Here is a 20,066-nt window from a genome sequence, read left to right on the forward strand (position 1 = left end):
TGGATGAATAGAGTTTTGTGACAGTTTCCAAAGCCTGCTAGGTAGTCAGTTCACTGGAGATGTCTGTCACAATCCATGGAGATAAATAATTTATAGACTCAGTGCTTTGAATTGGTTTTGAAAATATCTTCATGAGTTCGAGGCTGTTTTATATTGTACATAGCTATGCCACAGAGAACTGAAGCATCACCAACTGTTGTTGTTCCTATTTTTAATTTTGTGGGCATGGATAGTTTATTTGTTGAGATACACACACACACACACACACACACACACACACATACATACATATATGATTGATTATATTATGCCCCTTTAAATCCCAGATTGCCCAGGGATGCACTTTCTCCCAGTTGTGGAAAGCAGCTGACAAAAACCTCCGGTTAACTTCTATTTCGTTTTTCATGTCTACCTCTAGCACTTCATTGTTTAGCCCAGTGCCAAGGTACAGGCTTGTTATGATGAGAAGGCAAACCAGCCGTGGAAGCTCTCCTGCTTTAACATTCTGTCTACATTCCTGAGCCACTACACACTGTAAACATTTGTCCTTGTTGTTTATGAAATTTCAAACTGCAACCTTGACTCAATGACTCACAAACTCCTTGCCCTTATTTCCCCTGGTTTGCTGTTCATTAAGAATATTTAAACTCGTCAGCGTAAGCTCTTCTTCCTATTTATCTGCCCCAGTCAACAATCCGATAGAGGAAACCCAAACTGAGCACTGAAAATCTGGATAGCTTTTGTGTGTTTAAAATTGTTCTGTCTCTCTCCTCTTCATAGCAACCCTCATAAACTAACCTGCTTCCCATGAGGTGGAGAGACAAGGAAAGTAAATCCTAGTCTTTTCCCTACAGAATAATTCAGATTTGCTGTACATCATGAAGGACTGGTAGGTTTAGATGTTGCTTGCAGGAGTTCAGATGGGTTAAAAGAAGAAAAGGACAATGATTCAAGGCAGAAAGGAAGAGCTTACTGTCTAGTTTTCTTGTAAGTTACAGTTCTGGGTTACTGTGACTGAGAGTACACGGCAAGTAAAGGCATTCTGTGCAGGGGTGAGGGAAAGACATATAATAAAAATAGCTGTTTGAAAGGAAGACTGATATGTTTATATAACTTACCACAACCTGAGCTCACACGTAACTTTCAACTCTGAGCTATTTAATGCCCACTCTGGGATATCTGAGAACAGATAGTGTGCAAAATCTTCACATGTAGTATTCTGAGAAATCCAAAGTTTGAATTAAAATGAAAAGAGAAACTATGGATAACTAAATGGAAATGGCAAAGGCTAAAGTCAAGGCAGAGATTCATCAGTATCTGGTTACATATAGTTTGTAGCAAACAATTTATGATATTATAAAATTCTTTAACACCTACAAATGAAGATTTCTGTCTAATATGGGGTACAGGATTTTCAAGATTCTCGATTTTATGTCATAACAAACATAGGTATATTAGATAGGTAAATAGACAGACAGACAGAGGTTTTTCTCTCATCTTATGATATTTGTTTTAAACAGGAAAGATTAAAGAAGCCCTTAGTTGAAGATTACTTTTTTAATGTTACATTTATTCCTTTGTGCATGTAGAATCCAAAGGACAACCTGGTAGAGTTAATGTTTTATCTCTAACAAGTTGGTCCTTGAGCTGACCTGATGTCCCCTAGGCAGACCTGAAGGCCTTGGTGGCAAGTGCCTTAACCTGCTGGTAAGTGTCTTACCAGCCTTGCTTGTGAATTTCATACAGACTAAACCAACAACTTAAGAATAACACACTATTTTTTAAGGAAAATGTAGAATTGAAGCATTAAAAATAGGATTTTATATGAAGACTTTAAAAGTTTACTATCATACACAGTACATTGTAGGCAGAACTATATGCAAAACTAAGAGTGAAATAAAAATTTGTGACCTATGGTGGGAGAGCATAGTTATTTCTTTTAATGGTGTCTTCCATGCATGATTTAAACAGTCATTATGCTAACAGTGAGCAATCTTAATACTCGATGATTTAATGTCTTAGGATTCTCAAGCTCTTTGGCTCACGATGGAGAAAGAACACACTACCAAACCCATCATAAATTGAAGTCCGTAATTTGAAACCACATTTAATACACATAAACCAATTAAACACTGAAGCTAAACACCAATGGGCACTGAGGAGTGTCTACTGTTTATCTGCGTGATTTCGTGCTGACTGGAAGCCCTGCCTCTCTTCCCAGCACCAGGAACTTCTCATTACTTTACAACGAACAGAGACGAGATCAAACATCAAAAGCTGAAATCTAGCTTTCTGCAGAATGTATATCCAATTTAATCCTTCTGTAAAGTGGGAAAACTGTGAGTTGAAACAGAGTAACACAGACATGTGCATGCACATGTATGTATTCACGCACACATGCACACACACATATAGAGAGAGTCTTTAAATGTAAGGAGATATTCTTACATTTCAACTGAAAAAATAATGATTTTTATCAGTTTATATAAACTAAAATAATTATTTTTTAAAAATAATTACAGATTTGAATTTCTATCTTGAGCCAAGTATTTCTGTTTGGTTTCTTTGTATTCTGTCTGGGAGGAATAGGGAAGGAATGGGAAAAGATGCTTGGGCAAGTTGAAGGGAGGGGAAAAGATATTCTCATTGCTGCTTGGCATTTCTAAGACCAGCAAGGGGTCTTTGAGATAACTGGAAATAGAGTGTAGATAACAATGGAAATGACCCAGATTTAAAAATAATAGTGAACATTTTGAGTAATTATTAAACTTAGATATATAAAACAATATATTTCTTTCACATTTTTCTCCATAATAGTTATTGTTGGTTTTATCATTTCTATTTTTGCATTAAAACTGAGGTTCAATAACTCAGTGATTCATTCATTCATTCATTCATTCAGAAAGAATCTTAAGCATTCTATGAAGCTGAGTGATGTTCTAATCTCTGAGTGCTGACCTAGAGGTTTGTCATCACTTCCAACTATGATAGCGATGTACAGTAAATACAACTGTATTTATTGCCACTCAAGCCTGGCTTCTTGCCTGATACATTGAAAAATTCCTTTTTATCCATCTCTGAAAAAACATAACCTGGGCTTGGCAAAGTCGGTCTAGGCAACTGACCTAGCCTAATGCCAGACCTGAAGGTGACAGTTCTTTTCCCAGATGAGGGTAAAATATGGGGCTTTATTTAAGAATCAAAGTTGGCTCCCTAAGACAGGAACAGAGCTTATGCCTCTGAGGAAAGCTACCTAGAAGGTCATACCAGCATGACCTTCTGCTATTATCTGGCTGAGGGACACTGGGGTGGAGTCCTCAGGAACTGACCAGTCTGTCAACCTACTGGAGTGCACCTAGGTTATGGTAGGCTTATGTTCCAGCCTCAGCCATTAGTGAGCCAAATAGCTCTAAGTATGTCATGGGGACATTAGACAACCTGTTAAAAACAAAACAAACAAACAAACAAAAACATTGTATACAAATGCTTTAAAAACAAGATATTTCCAACCCAAGGTTTATTCTTTTTATTATCAGAATAGAAAATTGAAGCTATTTGTAATAAAAAAAAAATTTCCTAGGCCAGTAACTTTTCTATCATCCAAAAATTTTGGTCACTTTTTGGAAAATGTGTCAGAAAGAAGGTGACGAAGTAGAAAGTTAAGGTCAAATGTCACCAAGAGCTTGTGTGTACCTAAAGCTAAAGCAAAATATCAGCAGCGAAAACAAACCTGAGGACAATCCTTGCATCTCCACATGCCGAAGTCTCATTTCTCAAGTATGAGGCTTGTAATTGAGCAACAGATACGTTACGTCTATATTTCCAACTTAAAAGAGTTGTCTGAGCTGCAGAGGTGGTTCGGCAGTTACAACGACCTGTTAGTCTTCCAGAAACTGAGCTGGTTTCTAGAACCATATCTAGTGGCTCATAACTGTTAGCATTTTGTCTAGGCTCTGCCCCACAGTTACCTGGCAACAGCGAGATCTGCCTGAGTCACTGCAAAAGGGACTGCTTGGTCCCTCCTCTGTTTCTCTTGCCTTCCTTCTCTTGCCCCTTCCCCTTATTCCCCTCCCTCCTCTCTTCACATGCTCATAGCTCTCTCTCCCTCCCTCCCTCCCTCCCTCCCTCTCTTTCTCCCTCCCTCTCTCTGTCTCTCTGTTTCTGTCTCTGTCTGTCTGTCTGTCTGTCTCTCTCTCTCTCTCTCTCTCTCTCTCTCTCTCTCTCTCTCTCTATATATATATATATATATATATATATATATATATATAGAAGGCATATATATATATGCCTTTCTCTGTCTATTCCACCCTCTCAACTTCCCTCTCCATGCCCTGAATAAATAAACTCTATTCTATGTGGCTGTTCCCTGAGGGGAAAGGGATGCCTCAGCATGGGCCCCAGCAAGGCACCCCCTTCCCCCACACCTGTTTGCATATCTACCAAACACATTCCTTCTCTCCTTATGTTTTTATAAAACACAACAGTAATCACTTGTACTTCCAGCTCCAGGGAGTGCAGTGCTCTTTCCTGATTTCCATGGGTGCCTGTCCACACACATCCACAGGACCACAGATACATACACAGAAATAATAGTTATTATATCTTTAAACCTTACTGTCTACTGGTGTGGGGGTTATTAGAAAGTAAGTATTAATGAAGTATTAACAAAGCATCTTGAATCTTTTCATTGAAAAAGGTGATTTAAAAAATGATAATGTTTAGTATCTTTTTTTTTTCCACCAGGAATCTATGGCTTCTGTCATTTTTCTTCTATTACCTTTGAAAACTTGCTGTTATTTTGAAGGTTAAAAACTTTATTCCTTTGTGTCTTCAAAAATGACTGCATTTTAATGCGGACATTATACAATCAAGGCATCTGTTTGGAAGGAGAAAGCTTTTGAGAGAAAGAAAACTAAGTTCCGGTTTTGCCTCATGCTATCGCAAGTTCTTCCTGTAATGGTCTCACGTGTCTTCTCCAAACGGATTCAGAGCTCTTGCTTTTGAGATGCCACATGCCAAGTGGCCGGACACCGTGAGACTCGCAACTGAGCATGTGCAAGACACCATCCTGGTGTGAAATTTCTTTTTGCCATCATAATTATGAATAACTTCCATAGCTCTGTAAGTGAACTTCTGTTTTCTGAGTCTAGGATTTTATGTCCTATTCCATTTGATTCAGAAGCCCTAAGTTTCTTTCCTGGATTGCATTTCTAATTGGTAGGTTGGAAACGGGGCTGTAGAATAAATCGTGAGGAAAACATATCCGTTGTAGCTCTTATGGCTTCAGACATTTTGATGTTTTACCATGTTTAGTTTGCTTTTTGCCAGAACCCCAGGAGAAGGTCAGGCTGCTGGCAGAGGAGAGGATCTGAAAATTTGAATAGTGCAGTGCAACTATTTTCTGATTAAAGAAAGTAAAGAGAGAAGGTCAGTGTCTCAAAACCAGGAACCTTTGAACTTACTGTGCTGGCAAATAGCTTCTGTGGTTCAAATAAGGTTCGCGTGCTCTCCCTAAAACCAACCCGCAACCCAGACCTTTAAAGGGTGATTTCTCATTCCTAACAATTTTACACACCATCATTTTTTTTTCTCAACGCTATAATTTTACTTCCCCCCAAAGTATTTTCTTAAATTGTATGTTGAAAATAAAACATTATATTAACATACCATTATGTTAGCTTTATACTTTAATGTATTATCTCTTCCTTTTTTTTTCTCCTGATTTGGGCTTCGGAAAACAATAAAAATAATCACCTCTCCTTAAAGACACTTTTTCATATACCCTTATATCACAGGATGGCCTGGACCTCTTTCTGTATTTCATGATTATTATTACTTTTTAAATTGAGCTGAACATGGATGACAATAGACATGTTAAGTATAAGAGGAAAAACCTCAGGTGGCCTCAACATTATATAAAGATCTATAGGCAATCAGGAATGTGTTTGAATTTCTCATCCTTCTATATTTACTTCTCAAGTCCTGGGACTGAAAAAGTAAGCCACCACTGATTTATGCACTACCTGAGGAGCAGGAGGAGGTCTAACTCCATGGGTGCTGGGAAAGCACTTTGCCAATTAAGCTACAAATCCAGTCTCAAATAGCTATTTATAATACTTTTATCCTAGGGAAAAATAGCTTTCTCAAAGTACCTTTCACAAAGATTTTCTTTCAAAGTACACAGAAGTACCTGGAAGCCTACCCAAAAGTGAAATTCAGTTGATGTGCTAGAAAAAAAGAAAGCTGGAGGCAAAAAGAAACAACAAAGGGAAGTAACAAAAAGTAACAAAAGAGCAAAAAGGGATGACAAATCTTGGGAAAGTAAAGTGTATTAACTACATGGAAACAGCTTCGGCTATGTCTAGCTGCGATCCTGGTACCGAGTCATCACTTCTGGTGCCACAAGCAGAGACTTTCACAGAACTGGATGGAAAATGCAACAGAGAAGTCATGCACATGTCTTGTAAAGACAGACTGCCAAGAAAATCAATGGCTGGTTTGGCAGGGTGGGGCGAGGGCCGAGGAAAGGAAGTCGGGAGGGGAGCTCCGGGCTTTAGAACGTGGTGTCTCTTCAGGTTGTTTGTGGCAAGCTTCGGGCATGAACTTAGTGCTAGTTCCAAAACGTGTTCGTACTGCATGGCCATTTGTTGGTATCTGAGTTCATACTCAGGTAAACGAGCAGTCCAAGAGTGAAGACATAACGTAGCAGCATTCCCCACCCAGGACTGGCACTGGCCAAGTGGTAATTACTGAAGTTGGACAGGAGATCCCGTTTCTTTGCTACATTTCTTCCCTTCTCTTCCTGAGCTCATTATCTGGTTCATTCCTATCTGTTTCCGCTGTAAGGTCTGCTGATCCGGGACACTCTCTTCCGTGCCCTTCCTCCAACAGATAAACTTTGTGTTCCGTTTCCTTCAGTTCTTATCTCTGTTGGGAAGAGTGATAAAACTAACATGTGCTGAGTTGTTGAATGTCAAATAATAGCGTCTATCTTGCCCATCAAAGATTGTAGTTGTGTGTACTAAGAACTTTCAAAGTCTCAACTTGAATGGCCAAGGTTAGGTACTTTATGTAATATGTGTGGTGGAGAAGCTGGTTAGTAGATTGAAATTTGAATGTCAAGTAATGTCAAAAATGATTCATTCACCTTTCAGGGCACACTCTTCAAACCTCGTATCAAACATTTACAAAACACAGTTGAACTGATTACTGTATATACCCACTATATGCTTGCTTGTTTTCATTAAGTGGTTACTTTTCCTCTTCATGTTCCTCTTTATTAAAAGGACCTAACTGCCCACCCCATCACACATATACAAGGTGTCCAACATAGATCTTTGACATGCTTATTTTGGTTTAAATGAGATGTACCATCTAGTCTTGAACATTTGAATACTTAGTACCCAGTTGGGGACATATTTGGGGAACAGTAAGGAGGAGTGGTCTTGTTGGAGGAAGTATGTCACTGGTTGCAGGCTTTTAAAGTTTAAAGACTGGGCCATTTTTAGTTTTACTTCTCTGCTTTGTGCTTGCAATGCATGATGTGAGCTTTTTTGGTTACTTCTTTTGTAGTGATAGTTGCAGGCAAATTAACTTCCTACTCAGTTAGTGTGTGTGTGCTTGATATTTGGAATAGGGAATGAGGAGCCTTAAAAATCTGTTCTCATTAAATTTAAGTAAATAATGTATTAGTAACTATAGTTACTGGTTATAAATATCCCAAATTTACTCCTCTTGAAAATGTATAGTTTTCTGCTATATTTCTCACAGTCTCTACAATCTAGCTATTGGCAACCAGTATTTTTCTTTTTGCCTATAGGAGGTCATGCCAGTTTGTTCTTTTTGTTGTTTGTTTGTTTGTGTGGATTTTTCAGATTCTACACATGAGGGTAAAATATCTGTAGTATTTTTTAATTTTCTGTCAGACTTATTTCAGTTGGCATTTTGAACATCCAGGTTTATCCTTTTTGGAGTAAATGTCAGACTTTTTAAACTCTTATGACTGACTAATATTCCTGTGCATGCTGCATCTTTGACCTGTCAATACACACTTAGGTTATTTTCATATTTTTTCTATTGGAAATAAGGCCTCAACAAAAAGGGGAAATCACTTCTCTTTTTGAGATAGCAATTTTATTTCACTGGGATAGGCACACAGAAATATATTGATATATACTAATCTGATAGGTTATCTAATCCTAAAGGTCAGTTCTAAACACATATATACATAAGAAACATTAAATAGTCTCAGCAGAATATTTTATATGTTATTACATATATAATACATACTTGTAATGGTAATAATTAATGAAGAAAAAGGAGGAGGAACATTGGAAATGTTGGAAAAGTGAAAGTGATGTAAATACAATATTCATGTGTGAAACATTAGGCTTTCTTACCACCTGGAGTCCCTCAGCACTCCGCTCCTAGTCCATCCTCATTTGTAAGCTTCAGCTCCCAATACCTAGAAACAAATTTTACCTGAAACCCTTGGGGGTGGTGGTCACACCTGGCAGGATCTCAGAATTTTCTACCAAGCAACACACAGCCACCACATCCTCCTAACAGCCAGGGAGGGCAACAGAAACCAAGGAAGAAACCATGCACCCAGTAAAGACAACCTGATACCAGCATTTAGAATTACAATAGTCCCAACACAGATGCTTATATATCAGTGTGAAAACACTATTTATATCAGTCAAGACATTATGTCTCCACTATATCCCAGGAACCCTATCACAACAGGTCCTAAGTATTTACAGCATAGTATTTACAGCATAAAACAAAGACCTTAAAATAGCATTTATGAATCTGAGGAGATGAAAAAAGCCCTTAAAAATGTAAAACAACAACAATGACAACAACAACAAATCAACATAAAAATAAATGAGAAGAGCAGTTCAAAACATGAAGGTGAAATAGAATGAACGAAGCAAATCTAACCAAGTGAAAACTGGAAATAAAAGAAAGTTTCAGTAAACAGAAACGTCAGAGAGAAGCTTCGCCAACAGATTTTTAAAAGTTCAAAAAGTCATTTCAGGTCTTACATGAAATGTAGAGGAAATAGATATCTCAATCACTAAAAATGTTAAGGCTAAGGAAAACTCTGGCAAAAATATATCCAGGAAATCCGGTACACTGTGAAAAGACCAAATTTATGAATAACAGAAAAAGAGGAAAGAGGAGAAGCATTAAGTCAAAATATTTTCAACAAAAATCATAGAAGAAAATTTCCCTAACCTAGGGAAGGAGATGCCTATCAAGGTACAAGAAGCATATGGAAAACGAAATAGACTGAACCAGAAAAGAAAGTCCTCTTGCTTCATAATAACCAAAACCCTAAATTAACAAAATAAGTTAACAAACAAAAATTATTAAAAGTTGCAAGTGAAAAACACCAAGTAACATATAAACACAGACTTATTGGAATCAGAACACTTGAGTTTTCAGTGGTGACTTTAAAAGTTAGAATAGCCTAGACAGAAGTTCTATAGACTCTAATAGACCTCGGTTGCTAACCTGGATTAGTGGTCAGCAAAACTTTCAATCACAGTACATAGAGAATATAAGATATTCCAAGATGACACCCAATTAAGGATACTCTGTCTATAAATCCACAGAAGGATCTAAAAGGAAAGCTCTAACCTAAGGAGGTTAAGCACATACAAGAACACAAGGAATAAATAATCCCCCTACAAGAAAATCAAAAGAGGAAAAACACAGACACATATAAAGGCAGACCTATTAGTTTTCAGTTGGGGAGTTTGAAAGCAAGCTTCCTAAAATTATACATATATAAAAATGGTCTAACTTTAATAAATTAATTAAATAATGGGGGAAGACAACTCTACTTGGATATCCCTTGTCCACCAAATAAAACTTCCAGAACTGGGACTTGGGGATTGTGTTACATCTTTCAGTAGTTGGCTAAGACTGTAGCTTGTTCTCCACAAACTGATGCCAGCACTCCTTTGCTGAAGATAACACCTGCAAAACTCAAAGAACATGAAGAAATCAAGCTAGTGCCTACAAGATCCTTTGTCTTTGCATGCTAGCATTATGGGTGCAGGAAGGTATTTTGCATGCTACTAAAAGCACAAAGGTAAACATGAACACAGCAATAAAACCTTTGATCTACAATGTGATCCACCAGCAAGATAGAATAGTAAAATTGTGGCACAAAGCTTTTGGGAGTAACTAACCAATATCTGATATCACTGTAAGCCCACTCAGTGAGATGGAACTTTTACCCAACATGGCTTGGGTGACCAAGAATCTGAAACTAAATAGTCCGGGAATTTAGGGTTAAACCAAATTCTACTGTTTTATAAAAACAAACACAGTAGTAAAATAACGTCACGTGACATTCTGCTGAGCTCGTAGATCAATGCCTTGCTCAACCATCATCAGAGAATTTTTTTACTGCAGTAAGTGGGAACAAATGCAGAGACTCTCACCAGATATTTAGAGCTAGAAACTCTCAGATCCCTAATGGGATATTTCCATCAAATACTTCCTTTCAAGGCTTAGGGAACCCCAAGGAGTAGACAGAAGAAAAGAGGCAGAGGGTATGAGGGATACTAAGGAAACAAGACATTCTAAACCGGAGAGCTGATGCACATATGAAGTCAGAGCACAGGGCCTGCATTAGTCTGCACTAGATGGGATTGTAGAGCTGAAAGCAGAAGTGGACAGATGACCCCATCCCTAATGCAGAAGCTATCTTCAATTAATAACTACTTGCAAATGAAAATTTAGTTTCATTCTAGGGAGTCTCACTGTCCAGGGAAGACAGACTATTCTTAGAAGTAGGCTACAAGCCTAGCAGTAGACAGCCAAAAAAAAGGGAACTCAGTGGAATCATTAAAGGTCCTCAAAATTTTGTGTTAGGGCTTTTAAATTTTTTGCTATCTTTTTATCTCATTTACACACACACACACACACACACACACATACACACACACACACACACATACACACACACACACACACTTTTATTTTACATGCCCTTTATACATACCATATAAATTCTAACTTAGTGTTAGTGTCTTCATGGGATTTGTGAGTGCTTGAATGAGTGAGTATCTGTTTTTTTTTTTTTTTGTCATTTCTTGGGCTCCTTTCTTTTGTTTCTCTGTTTTGTCCATTTTCAATGTGTTAGTTTTGTTTTATCCTACCTTATTTTATTATTATCCCTTAGAAGTCTGCTTGTTTTTAATAAGATTCAGAAAGCAGGTATATCTGGACAGTAGAGGTAGGGAAGAAATGGGAGGAGCAGTGAGAGAGGAATCCATAATCATGATATCTTTTTGCGAAAAAATATCTATTTTCAATCAGAGTTATAAAAGATATTATAGCCATCAATTTAATCTTTATTGTATCCTATTATTCTTTTGCTGGGTGGGAATAACTCGACAGATATTTACCTACTGGCAACACTGCACTTGTTGCAATTCACAGACCTCCAAGTCAAACTAGCACAAACAATAATCCAGTTTTATTGCTTTCCATTCATGAAAAGTCCAGCCATCCTTAGACTAGTACAAATTTGCAATTTTCTGTTTGTACCTTTCTCTGAATTCTTTTGTTCATCTAATTTATTCTTTGGTCAGCTACTAGCATATACACAGAATAATTTTTAATTGTACCTAAGAAGAGCATCGTTTTCTACAAGCAACAGACTATGTTTTCTGAGATTTACTCTAACTGGGACAATCGCAGTGCCTAGAAAAAAAGTATATGTGGATTAATCTGGGGTTAGACAAACTAAGGACTATTTTTCCTTAAGAACAACAAATATACATAGTTTAGAGCTGCAACAGAGTTGATCCTCACAAGAGTTCATAGTTATAGTTCAACAGGGAAGGCTCATTTTCAAAGGAAAACCTACCTAGTAGAATTAACTCAGAGAATATAGTCAAATATTAATCACCAATAACCTTTGGGTAGAGCATATTCTTCAAAACTGTAAATAATTGAAAGAAAAACAGAAGTATAAAGTTCACTGTATACCTACCAGAAAAAAATATGCCTGACTAATATCTGATATGGCAAAGAGAGTTCCTCGTTCCTCTATAAAACCCAAAATTTCACTTATTTATAGAACTGGGTATTCAGACTTAAATTATAAATTAAATTATACCATTTAAATAGTACTGCATACATAATTTATGATACCTCCAACTCCAAGTTATTTGGGGGAAATTCTGAGATGCCTGTACAACCAATTCAAGAAAGAATTCAAGATTATATCCAAACAAAGTTCTTGCAATGTTTATCCTGAGATTAAGACTGGGGTATATATATATATATACTCATAGTTTTTCCTTTATTATAAAGAAATGTAAGAATCAAGAAATGTTCCTCTTTCTCCTCATCCTCACCAGCATCTGCTGTCACCTGTGTTTCTGATCTTAGCCTTTCTAACTTTTGTAAGGTGGAATCTCAGGGTTCTTTGGATTCACATTTCCCTGATGACTAGGAATGTTAAACATTTCTTTGGGTGCTTGTCAGCCATTCAATATTCTTCAGTTGATAATGCTTTGTTTAGTTCTGTACCCCAAATTTTAAAGGGTTATTTGATTCTCTGGACTCTAACTTTTTGAGTTCTTTGTATATATTGGATATTAACCCTCTATTAAATGTAGGATTGGTAAAGATCCTTTCCCAATCTGTTGGCTAAAATTTTGACCTCTTGACAGTGTCCTTAGCTTTACAAAAACTTTGCAATTTCATAAGATCCCATTTGACAATTCAAGATATTAGAGCATAAGTCATTGGTTTTCTGTTCAGAAAATTTTCTTCTGTCCTATGAGTTCAGATGGTTTTCTTCTACATACATACTGAAATGTCCATATTTTTAAATTTGGGAACAACTATGAACTCTATATGCTGAGCAAAAAGGGCAAATATAAATTTTATTTATGTGGAGAATGAATGCATTGAAGAGAAAGATTTGACTCATAGTTTTTCCTTTATTATAAAGAAATGTAAGAATCAAGAGTGTGACCAAGAACCAGCCATTGCCTTAAAAATATCTGAAGTCCGGAACAGTCTTTCTCAAAAATTTATGTTTTTACCCAGCCTGGATGGATTTCTCCTTATTTTTCCTCATCACATTGAATTTTAACATATGTCAATTTGTTTGTTTGTGAGAGAGAGAGGGTAAGGGAGGGAGAGGAAGAGGGACAGGAGAGGAAGAGGAGAGGGGGAGGTCGAGGGGAAGGGGAAGGAGAGGGAGAAGGAGAGCAAGAGGAAGAAAAAGGTCTCTAGAATTTTATCTCTTGTGCTTTTCCTTTTCTTCTCCTCCTCAGGACTTGAGTGTTGAAGTTCGGTGATACCTATAGAATTGTTGAATGTTTAACATTTTCATTAGCCATCCATCTCAATCTGATGTACAATAAAGAAAGATCATGGGTAGTTGAGACCCATCAGTGCTCTGAAATTATATTGCACAATGGAGTCTGCCCAGAATCCTGCAGGCTTGCCTTAGAATGTTTTAGAACATGAAAAGGAAATGCTGTGTGGGAATGATCACAAAGCTGTTTTTCAGACTGTGACTATTGAACTCACTTTTTCTTGGTCCAGATCAACTCAGAAGTCACATGCATTGTTGTACGCCACTGTGGGACAAGGCTTCATCACAGGGAGGCCTGCTTCTCCATCTCAAATGCTATGATTATAGTATGAAAAGCATATTCTTTGTTCAATTGAATTTGAATCAACAGTGATTACAAACATCTGTGTGTAGAGAATTGAATTCAGAAATCTATTCCTTGTGCTTTTATGCTAGACTAAATGGTGAGTGCACATTTCCTTGAGAAATGTCCAACTTTCCTCCTAGCATCTCCATGTTAGAACCTATGCACCCATCTTACTGCGGCTCAATTTTAGTATTCTTCCATTTGAAAAGATTTTGTCCCCTCCCCCACAGCTGCTCAGCTTCAACACTTGGAAGGCTTATGGGCAAAGGGAATGGAATGAGCAAAGGTAGAGTGCAGGGTGAGAAGCCTGAGATTGATGAGAAGTGTCTCTGTCTGAGACAAGACCCTGACCTGTGTCTCACTACGGATGTCTGGCATGTCTGGATGGAGGGCTCACTTTCATGTTTCTGGAAATCGCAGATAAGGTTTTGGGCTGAGAAACTACCCAATGAGCACAGTAAGATAAATCACCTCAATAACAGTATTTGGGGTAAATTGACCATGATAAAAACTATAGGCTTGAGATTAATTACAAGAAAAAAAAATAGACGATGTTATGAGAGCTTGACTTTGTACTGTGGATGTGGGTCAGAGGAAAATATTAAAACTGTAATTAAGAGTCTAGTCTATAAAGATTACTTTCTCGACTTGATGACCTCATAAACTTTAATTTCATCATGCTCAGCCCCATAAAATCCTAGGTGTCTGTGTCATTCACATAAACTTACACTACTCCCTTACTGACTAAGGAAGAGGAAAAGCATAACCATGTTTTCACATAGCAGTTTGGCGACTATCAGATAAAAACAATGACATTTATTTAAGAAAACTAATACTCCAAATATTCTCGCTGACAGAAACCTTCCTGCCACCCCCACTTCCCCATAAAAAGAAACAGAGGAGCAGTCAGATTTTATAACTCTTTCACCATAAAAACAATTTGTGTTTGATTAATCTAAATTTAGATGGCTACTATGACTCATCAGAAAGGTCTTAGCCAGACTGTCTAGGGAATTAGACACCAAAATGACCTTTATCAGTGAAAGTAGTATCACCCAATTAACAAGATATTCTACTGAAACAATTCAGATCCTAAAATCAATGGACACAAGCAGCACTATAGTTGCTAAAAAGAAAGCAAAGTAGAATGACAGTTCCAGAGAGAGAATCCCTTGGGTTTAAAAAAAAATAATACAGGTATAACTATAAATGGCTTTTACTTTGTATAAACTAACAACTCATTGTTCTGTATTGTAGAATAGTATGTTTTTAAAATACATCAGAAGTCATTTGCCCTTACCTCTTGCTTATAGAGGAATTTTGAATGCAAGAACCTAGCCAGTGGTTCACTTTCATCAGCTGAATCATCTCAGTCATTAGTGAATTTTCTGCTTGAAAAACACAGGCATTTAATTGGGTGCCATAATTCTGATGGTACTTCATGATGCACCCTTCTTACTTGTGCTTGTTCATAGCGCCTTTCTTTTCTTTTTCTGTTCTTTTCTTTTTAAAAATATTTTATGTGTTCATATTTCAAATGTTATCCTCTTTTCCAGTTTCCCCTCCATAAACTCCCATCCCATCCCCCTCTCCTGCTTCTGTCAGGATGCTTCCCTACCCACCCTCCAACTCCCACCTCAATGTCATGGCATTCCCCTACACTTAGAAATTGAGCCTTCACAGGACCAAAGGCTTCTCCTTCCACTGATGCCAGACAATGCCATCCTCTGCTACATATGTGGCTGGATCCATGGGTCCCTCCATGTGTCCTCTTTTCATAGCCCCTTTCTAGAGCATGACTATAGCTACTTCCTCTTTCTTACAGCATTCTATAAAGAGTGGCTAGGATGGTGAGTTACAGTAATAAATATGGGAGCCAAATAATAGTGCAGTCATGATAACCTTAGAAATATGAGGTCGAAGAGAATTTTATGAGAGGGGAAACACTAGGCATACTTGAGTTTCAGAGAAGCTAGTAAAACCACTAAAATCAGAAAAGAGAGGAGAGAAAAAGGGGGAAAAATCTGTACGTTACTTAAGATGTCACTGGTGTTAGGTCAGTGGACAGAATGTTCACCACACAACAGGCTTACTTATGCTGCCAGAGACACACTTTGAACTTTCAATGAAGCCATATGTTGATGAGTACACACAACACAAGTTGAAGGGGACTCAGCACGCCTGTGTACTCAATAAAATCCTGTCCTGTAGTGTAACTTCCACTTCCGGGTGCTGCTTTCTTATGCTTATGAGAATGTGATGAAATAAGAGTTGTGGTTCCTTGTTGCTTCATATTCAGAAGAGAGTGTAAGATTATCATGAGTATTGCTCAATCTGAACAATATTAATACTCAAACTTCAAGGTTTTGTTTTAGTTGACTGTGTATTGTCAGGATGCCCTGAAAGCTTCTTGGGGACTGATAGCATAGGGGACTCTGTGCTATGTGAAGAATGAAATCTGAGATGGTGCCCTCTTTCGCAGACCCTGGTCCTGGTCTCCAGGGATTTGACCTCATGGTTTACTCCTTTTACACATTTAAACACTGTGGGACTGGGGACCTTTATAATGAAAGTGAATTTTATTAGCAAATAAACAGAACGCAGAGCTAAGGCCTAAGAAGGATCTGTAACAAAATGGAGAGATCTATGGGTGGAGGATGAAAAGTACTTGGGGCTTCTTTCATAGGGATGTGGCCCATTCACTGCAGGCATAGGGCCTGAACCATGCTCAGGGGGCTGGGAGGGTTCAGCTGGAGGTTGGTTCCTAAGAATCACCAGGTTGATTGGCCGCTTTGCAATGTGACATTCCAGATGAATAAGTGGCATTTTTTCCTTCTGTTGAAGAAAATAGGCTAGTGTGATTGAAAAGTCCTCACTTCTCCAATGTTTATTTTAAGTTGTGCCTGCTACAGTACATCACTCTTTGGCTGTCATAAAGCTAAAACCTCTTCTTGAAAGATGATAAATCAAGAACTGTCGACATTTTTTTCTATTCTGCCTATTTGTAGCTCTTTTCATTTTCTTTTACTTCTAATGGACTCATCTACTAAATGTTAACATTTTCCCTAAGTTGATTGTTAGTTTGTACTATTTATTTTTTACCAGAATTTTTGGGTTTATTAATATTTAATATTGATTATGAATATTTGTTACTTTTTGCTGTTACCAAATGCTAGACAAAGTAATGTCAGGAGGAACGCTGTTTTTCTGACTCATGTCTTGGGGGCTGTAGCCCAGCATGGTGGAAAAGACACAGGGTCAGGAGCATGAGGTATCTGGTCACAAGTCATCAGCAGTCAAAAAGCAGAGAGTTATGGATGCTCGTGCTCAGCTTTTTTTCCTCCTTATATTTTATAACTCAGTCTGAGACCCCAGCCCACACATGCCGCCAAGCATGTCTAGGATGGAGTTTCACTTTTCAGCTAGTTCTCTCTGGAAATGTCCTCACAGACACATGGTAAACTGTGCCTCCCTTGCTTCCATCCTGTCAAGCTGAAAATGAGCATTCACCATCACAAGACTGATACCTTAGAAAACTTACTTTGTGTTTACACTGATCGCATTTCCTGCTCTCATGAGCTTCAGTTCTATGGATATTGTATTTCCTAGAAGTCACAATTTCTCTTACGTAATCTTGTTATTCATTTTGATTTTTGTTCTCATTTCTTTCATTTCTTTGGGTGTTTTCCTTCATCTGGAGACCTTACATTTATTTTAAGTTATTTTTCCTTCTTTGTTGAGAAATCTTCCTTGTTCTCCTCTCTTCTTCTTTCCTACCTTTTGACCTTTTCTTGGAAGGAGCCCATTTAAGTCAGATGGTCCTTTATGATTTTTTTTTATGTTATTAACTTTACTGTGTTTTACACATTTTCTTGTGTTGTACCACTTTGTGTGCTACATTAGTGTCAGACCTTCTGGTTTCAGGTAGCATTAGCTGTGTAACAAAGCCCATCCATATCAGGGATTCAAGCAACAGTCTATGTTTTGTTTTTGTTTTTATTTTTTTTTAATTCTGTGTGTTGATGATTTGGTTATGTATGGTGGAAAAGGTTTTCTGCTTTGAGTCAGGCTTGGCTAACTTTGGATGGAACTTACTCAGTTTTGTGTGACAGATTGCTCCAACTTGTAAAATCCCACATAGGAAAGAGGCTAATTACACATACATATATGCATACATATAGATATACACATATACCCATACACTAATATAAACTTATGGAAAACCTCAAATAAGTTAAAATTCAGTCATGGAGCCCAGTCCAAATAGATACATCTACAACACAACGCCTAAGCCTTGGTTAAGGGATCATTGTGAAAATGGGGCCTGAAATATTATAAGAACCAGAGGAATGGGAGTTTTCTGAGAGCCTGTGTCTCCCTGTAGTATCAAGAACTACATCTATGAAGTCTTACCAATGTGACTACTTACTTATGATAAAGGGAAGTACAAGTAGACATACTAATACATATAGGAAAAAGCACATGAGACATTTGACCCTAAAGAAAGAACTATAAGTAACTCAGGACCACTGAGAGAAAAACAGGCTTCCTCTGGCAAGGGCACAACAATTGGTTATCCAATTATTTCTCCACATAAACTCACACACCACCACCACCGTCATCACCACCACCAACATCAATAATAAAAGGAAAAGAGGTCATGGATCTGTAAGAGAGCAAGAGGGATGGGGCAGTACATGGAAAATTTTGGAAGGAGGAAAGGGAACTGGGTAATTATATTATCACCTCCAGACAAGCAGACAAACAAGAACATAAATATTTAAAACAGAACTCTTACAGCTACTGAGAGAACTAAAATTTACAAGATTCATAAAGGCCCTCCCCAAGGTTACAGACACAGTCATAACAGCTGCGGCGGGAGACTCTGACCATCCAAGCTGCCTAGAAAACATTCCTCTACCTGTTGAGGTGAGCAAGTCATGTAGAGTGCCATGGCCCAGGTCTCTTGCAGTGTCTCCGATGCTGCAGTGGGTTTTTCAGTGATGCAGCTGCTTTGGAATCATCCCGGCTTCTGTGAGTAACTTCTCCCCCATATTCCTGGAAGCAATGCCAACATACTCATTGGTTCACCAAGTCAGACACTGGCGTAATAGTTACCTCTGTCTGTGGTGAATTGATATGTTCCACGTTTCCCTAGGAAGCGTCTAGTGCCAAATGTGTAGATGCGTTTCTGGATGGGCTGGTTGGAAACTGTCTGAGGAGCTATTTTAAAATGACTGGTTGAAAGGTTTAAATGTCTTAGTCTGGGAAAATGCTGTCAAGTATGAGCAAATGGCTTAGAGAAGGGCTTTAGGAAGAGAAAATGGAAGCAGCACGATTCATTGTTTTATTTTAAGAGACTTTCACATCCATCCTTATTCTTCAGAACCAATACCGTGGTTCACCCCACTATCTTAGTAAACCTGTTGTTTTTACCAAGAACTGAAGTTGACCTGGTAAAATGGCAGCCTAGAGGCCATTTTGGAACTGGTTAATGATGATCGTTGGAGAAATAAAAGAAATAAGAGGGTGCGACCAGTCAACACTCCACCGAGCTTCCTCTGAATATTTCCTCATATTTGTATTGTACCATGGCAGTGCCCACCAGAGCTGCAGAATCCAGTGAACTCTCTCAGTCAGCCCAGCCGTGGGCTAAAAGACCTCTTCCAAGACATTTACAGAGCTGCAGCTATGGAGATTTTATAGAACCCTTTGTACAGCAAAGGAAATAAAAGCCAGTTAAGTGATAAGGATGCCTATAAAATGGGAGAAAATCTTCACCAGCTATATAATTAATCAAGGATTAATATGAGGAATACAAATATAAAAGAACTAAAAAAAAAAAAAAAAGTCAAGAAAACAACCAACCCAAGAAAAGAATAGGTTATAGATCTAAACATTGTAAATAAATCCTTTTAAGTTGTTTTTTTTTTTTTTTTTTTAGGTATTTGCCATGTCAAGAAACAGCTACTACAAAGTACCCACATTGCGATAATTTTATTGCATTTAAGCTTAAGGCACACTAGAGGAATGTCAGATACTTTAATTCTTCCCTGAGAACCAATGGCTCATATTCTCATTCCAAAAGTAGAAAGGTTGCTGCAAAGTGACTTTGCAGGTAGGGATCAAGTTTCTAAACATCGTATCATGTCACCTTTGCTTGTAGGTGGGGCTGTTTGAGTAGCTTTTAAAATTATCCTAGTATAGAGTGAAGAAGATATGAAGCAGGTGTGCCTTGGGCTTATCTGAATAATGTAGAAGACTTTGAACCCTGGTGGAGCCATGAACAGTAGGCGATATGAACCTTTGAAACTTTACCTCGAATGCTGCCTACAATATACCTCACCCACATTGAATACTTTT

This window comes from Micromys minutus (genome assembly GCF_963924665.1).
Source record: "Micromys minutus genome assembly, chromosome: 14".
Classification (NCBI taxonomy): Eukaryota; Metazoa; Chordata; class Mammalia; order Rodentia; family Muridae; genus Micromys; species Micromys minutus.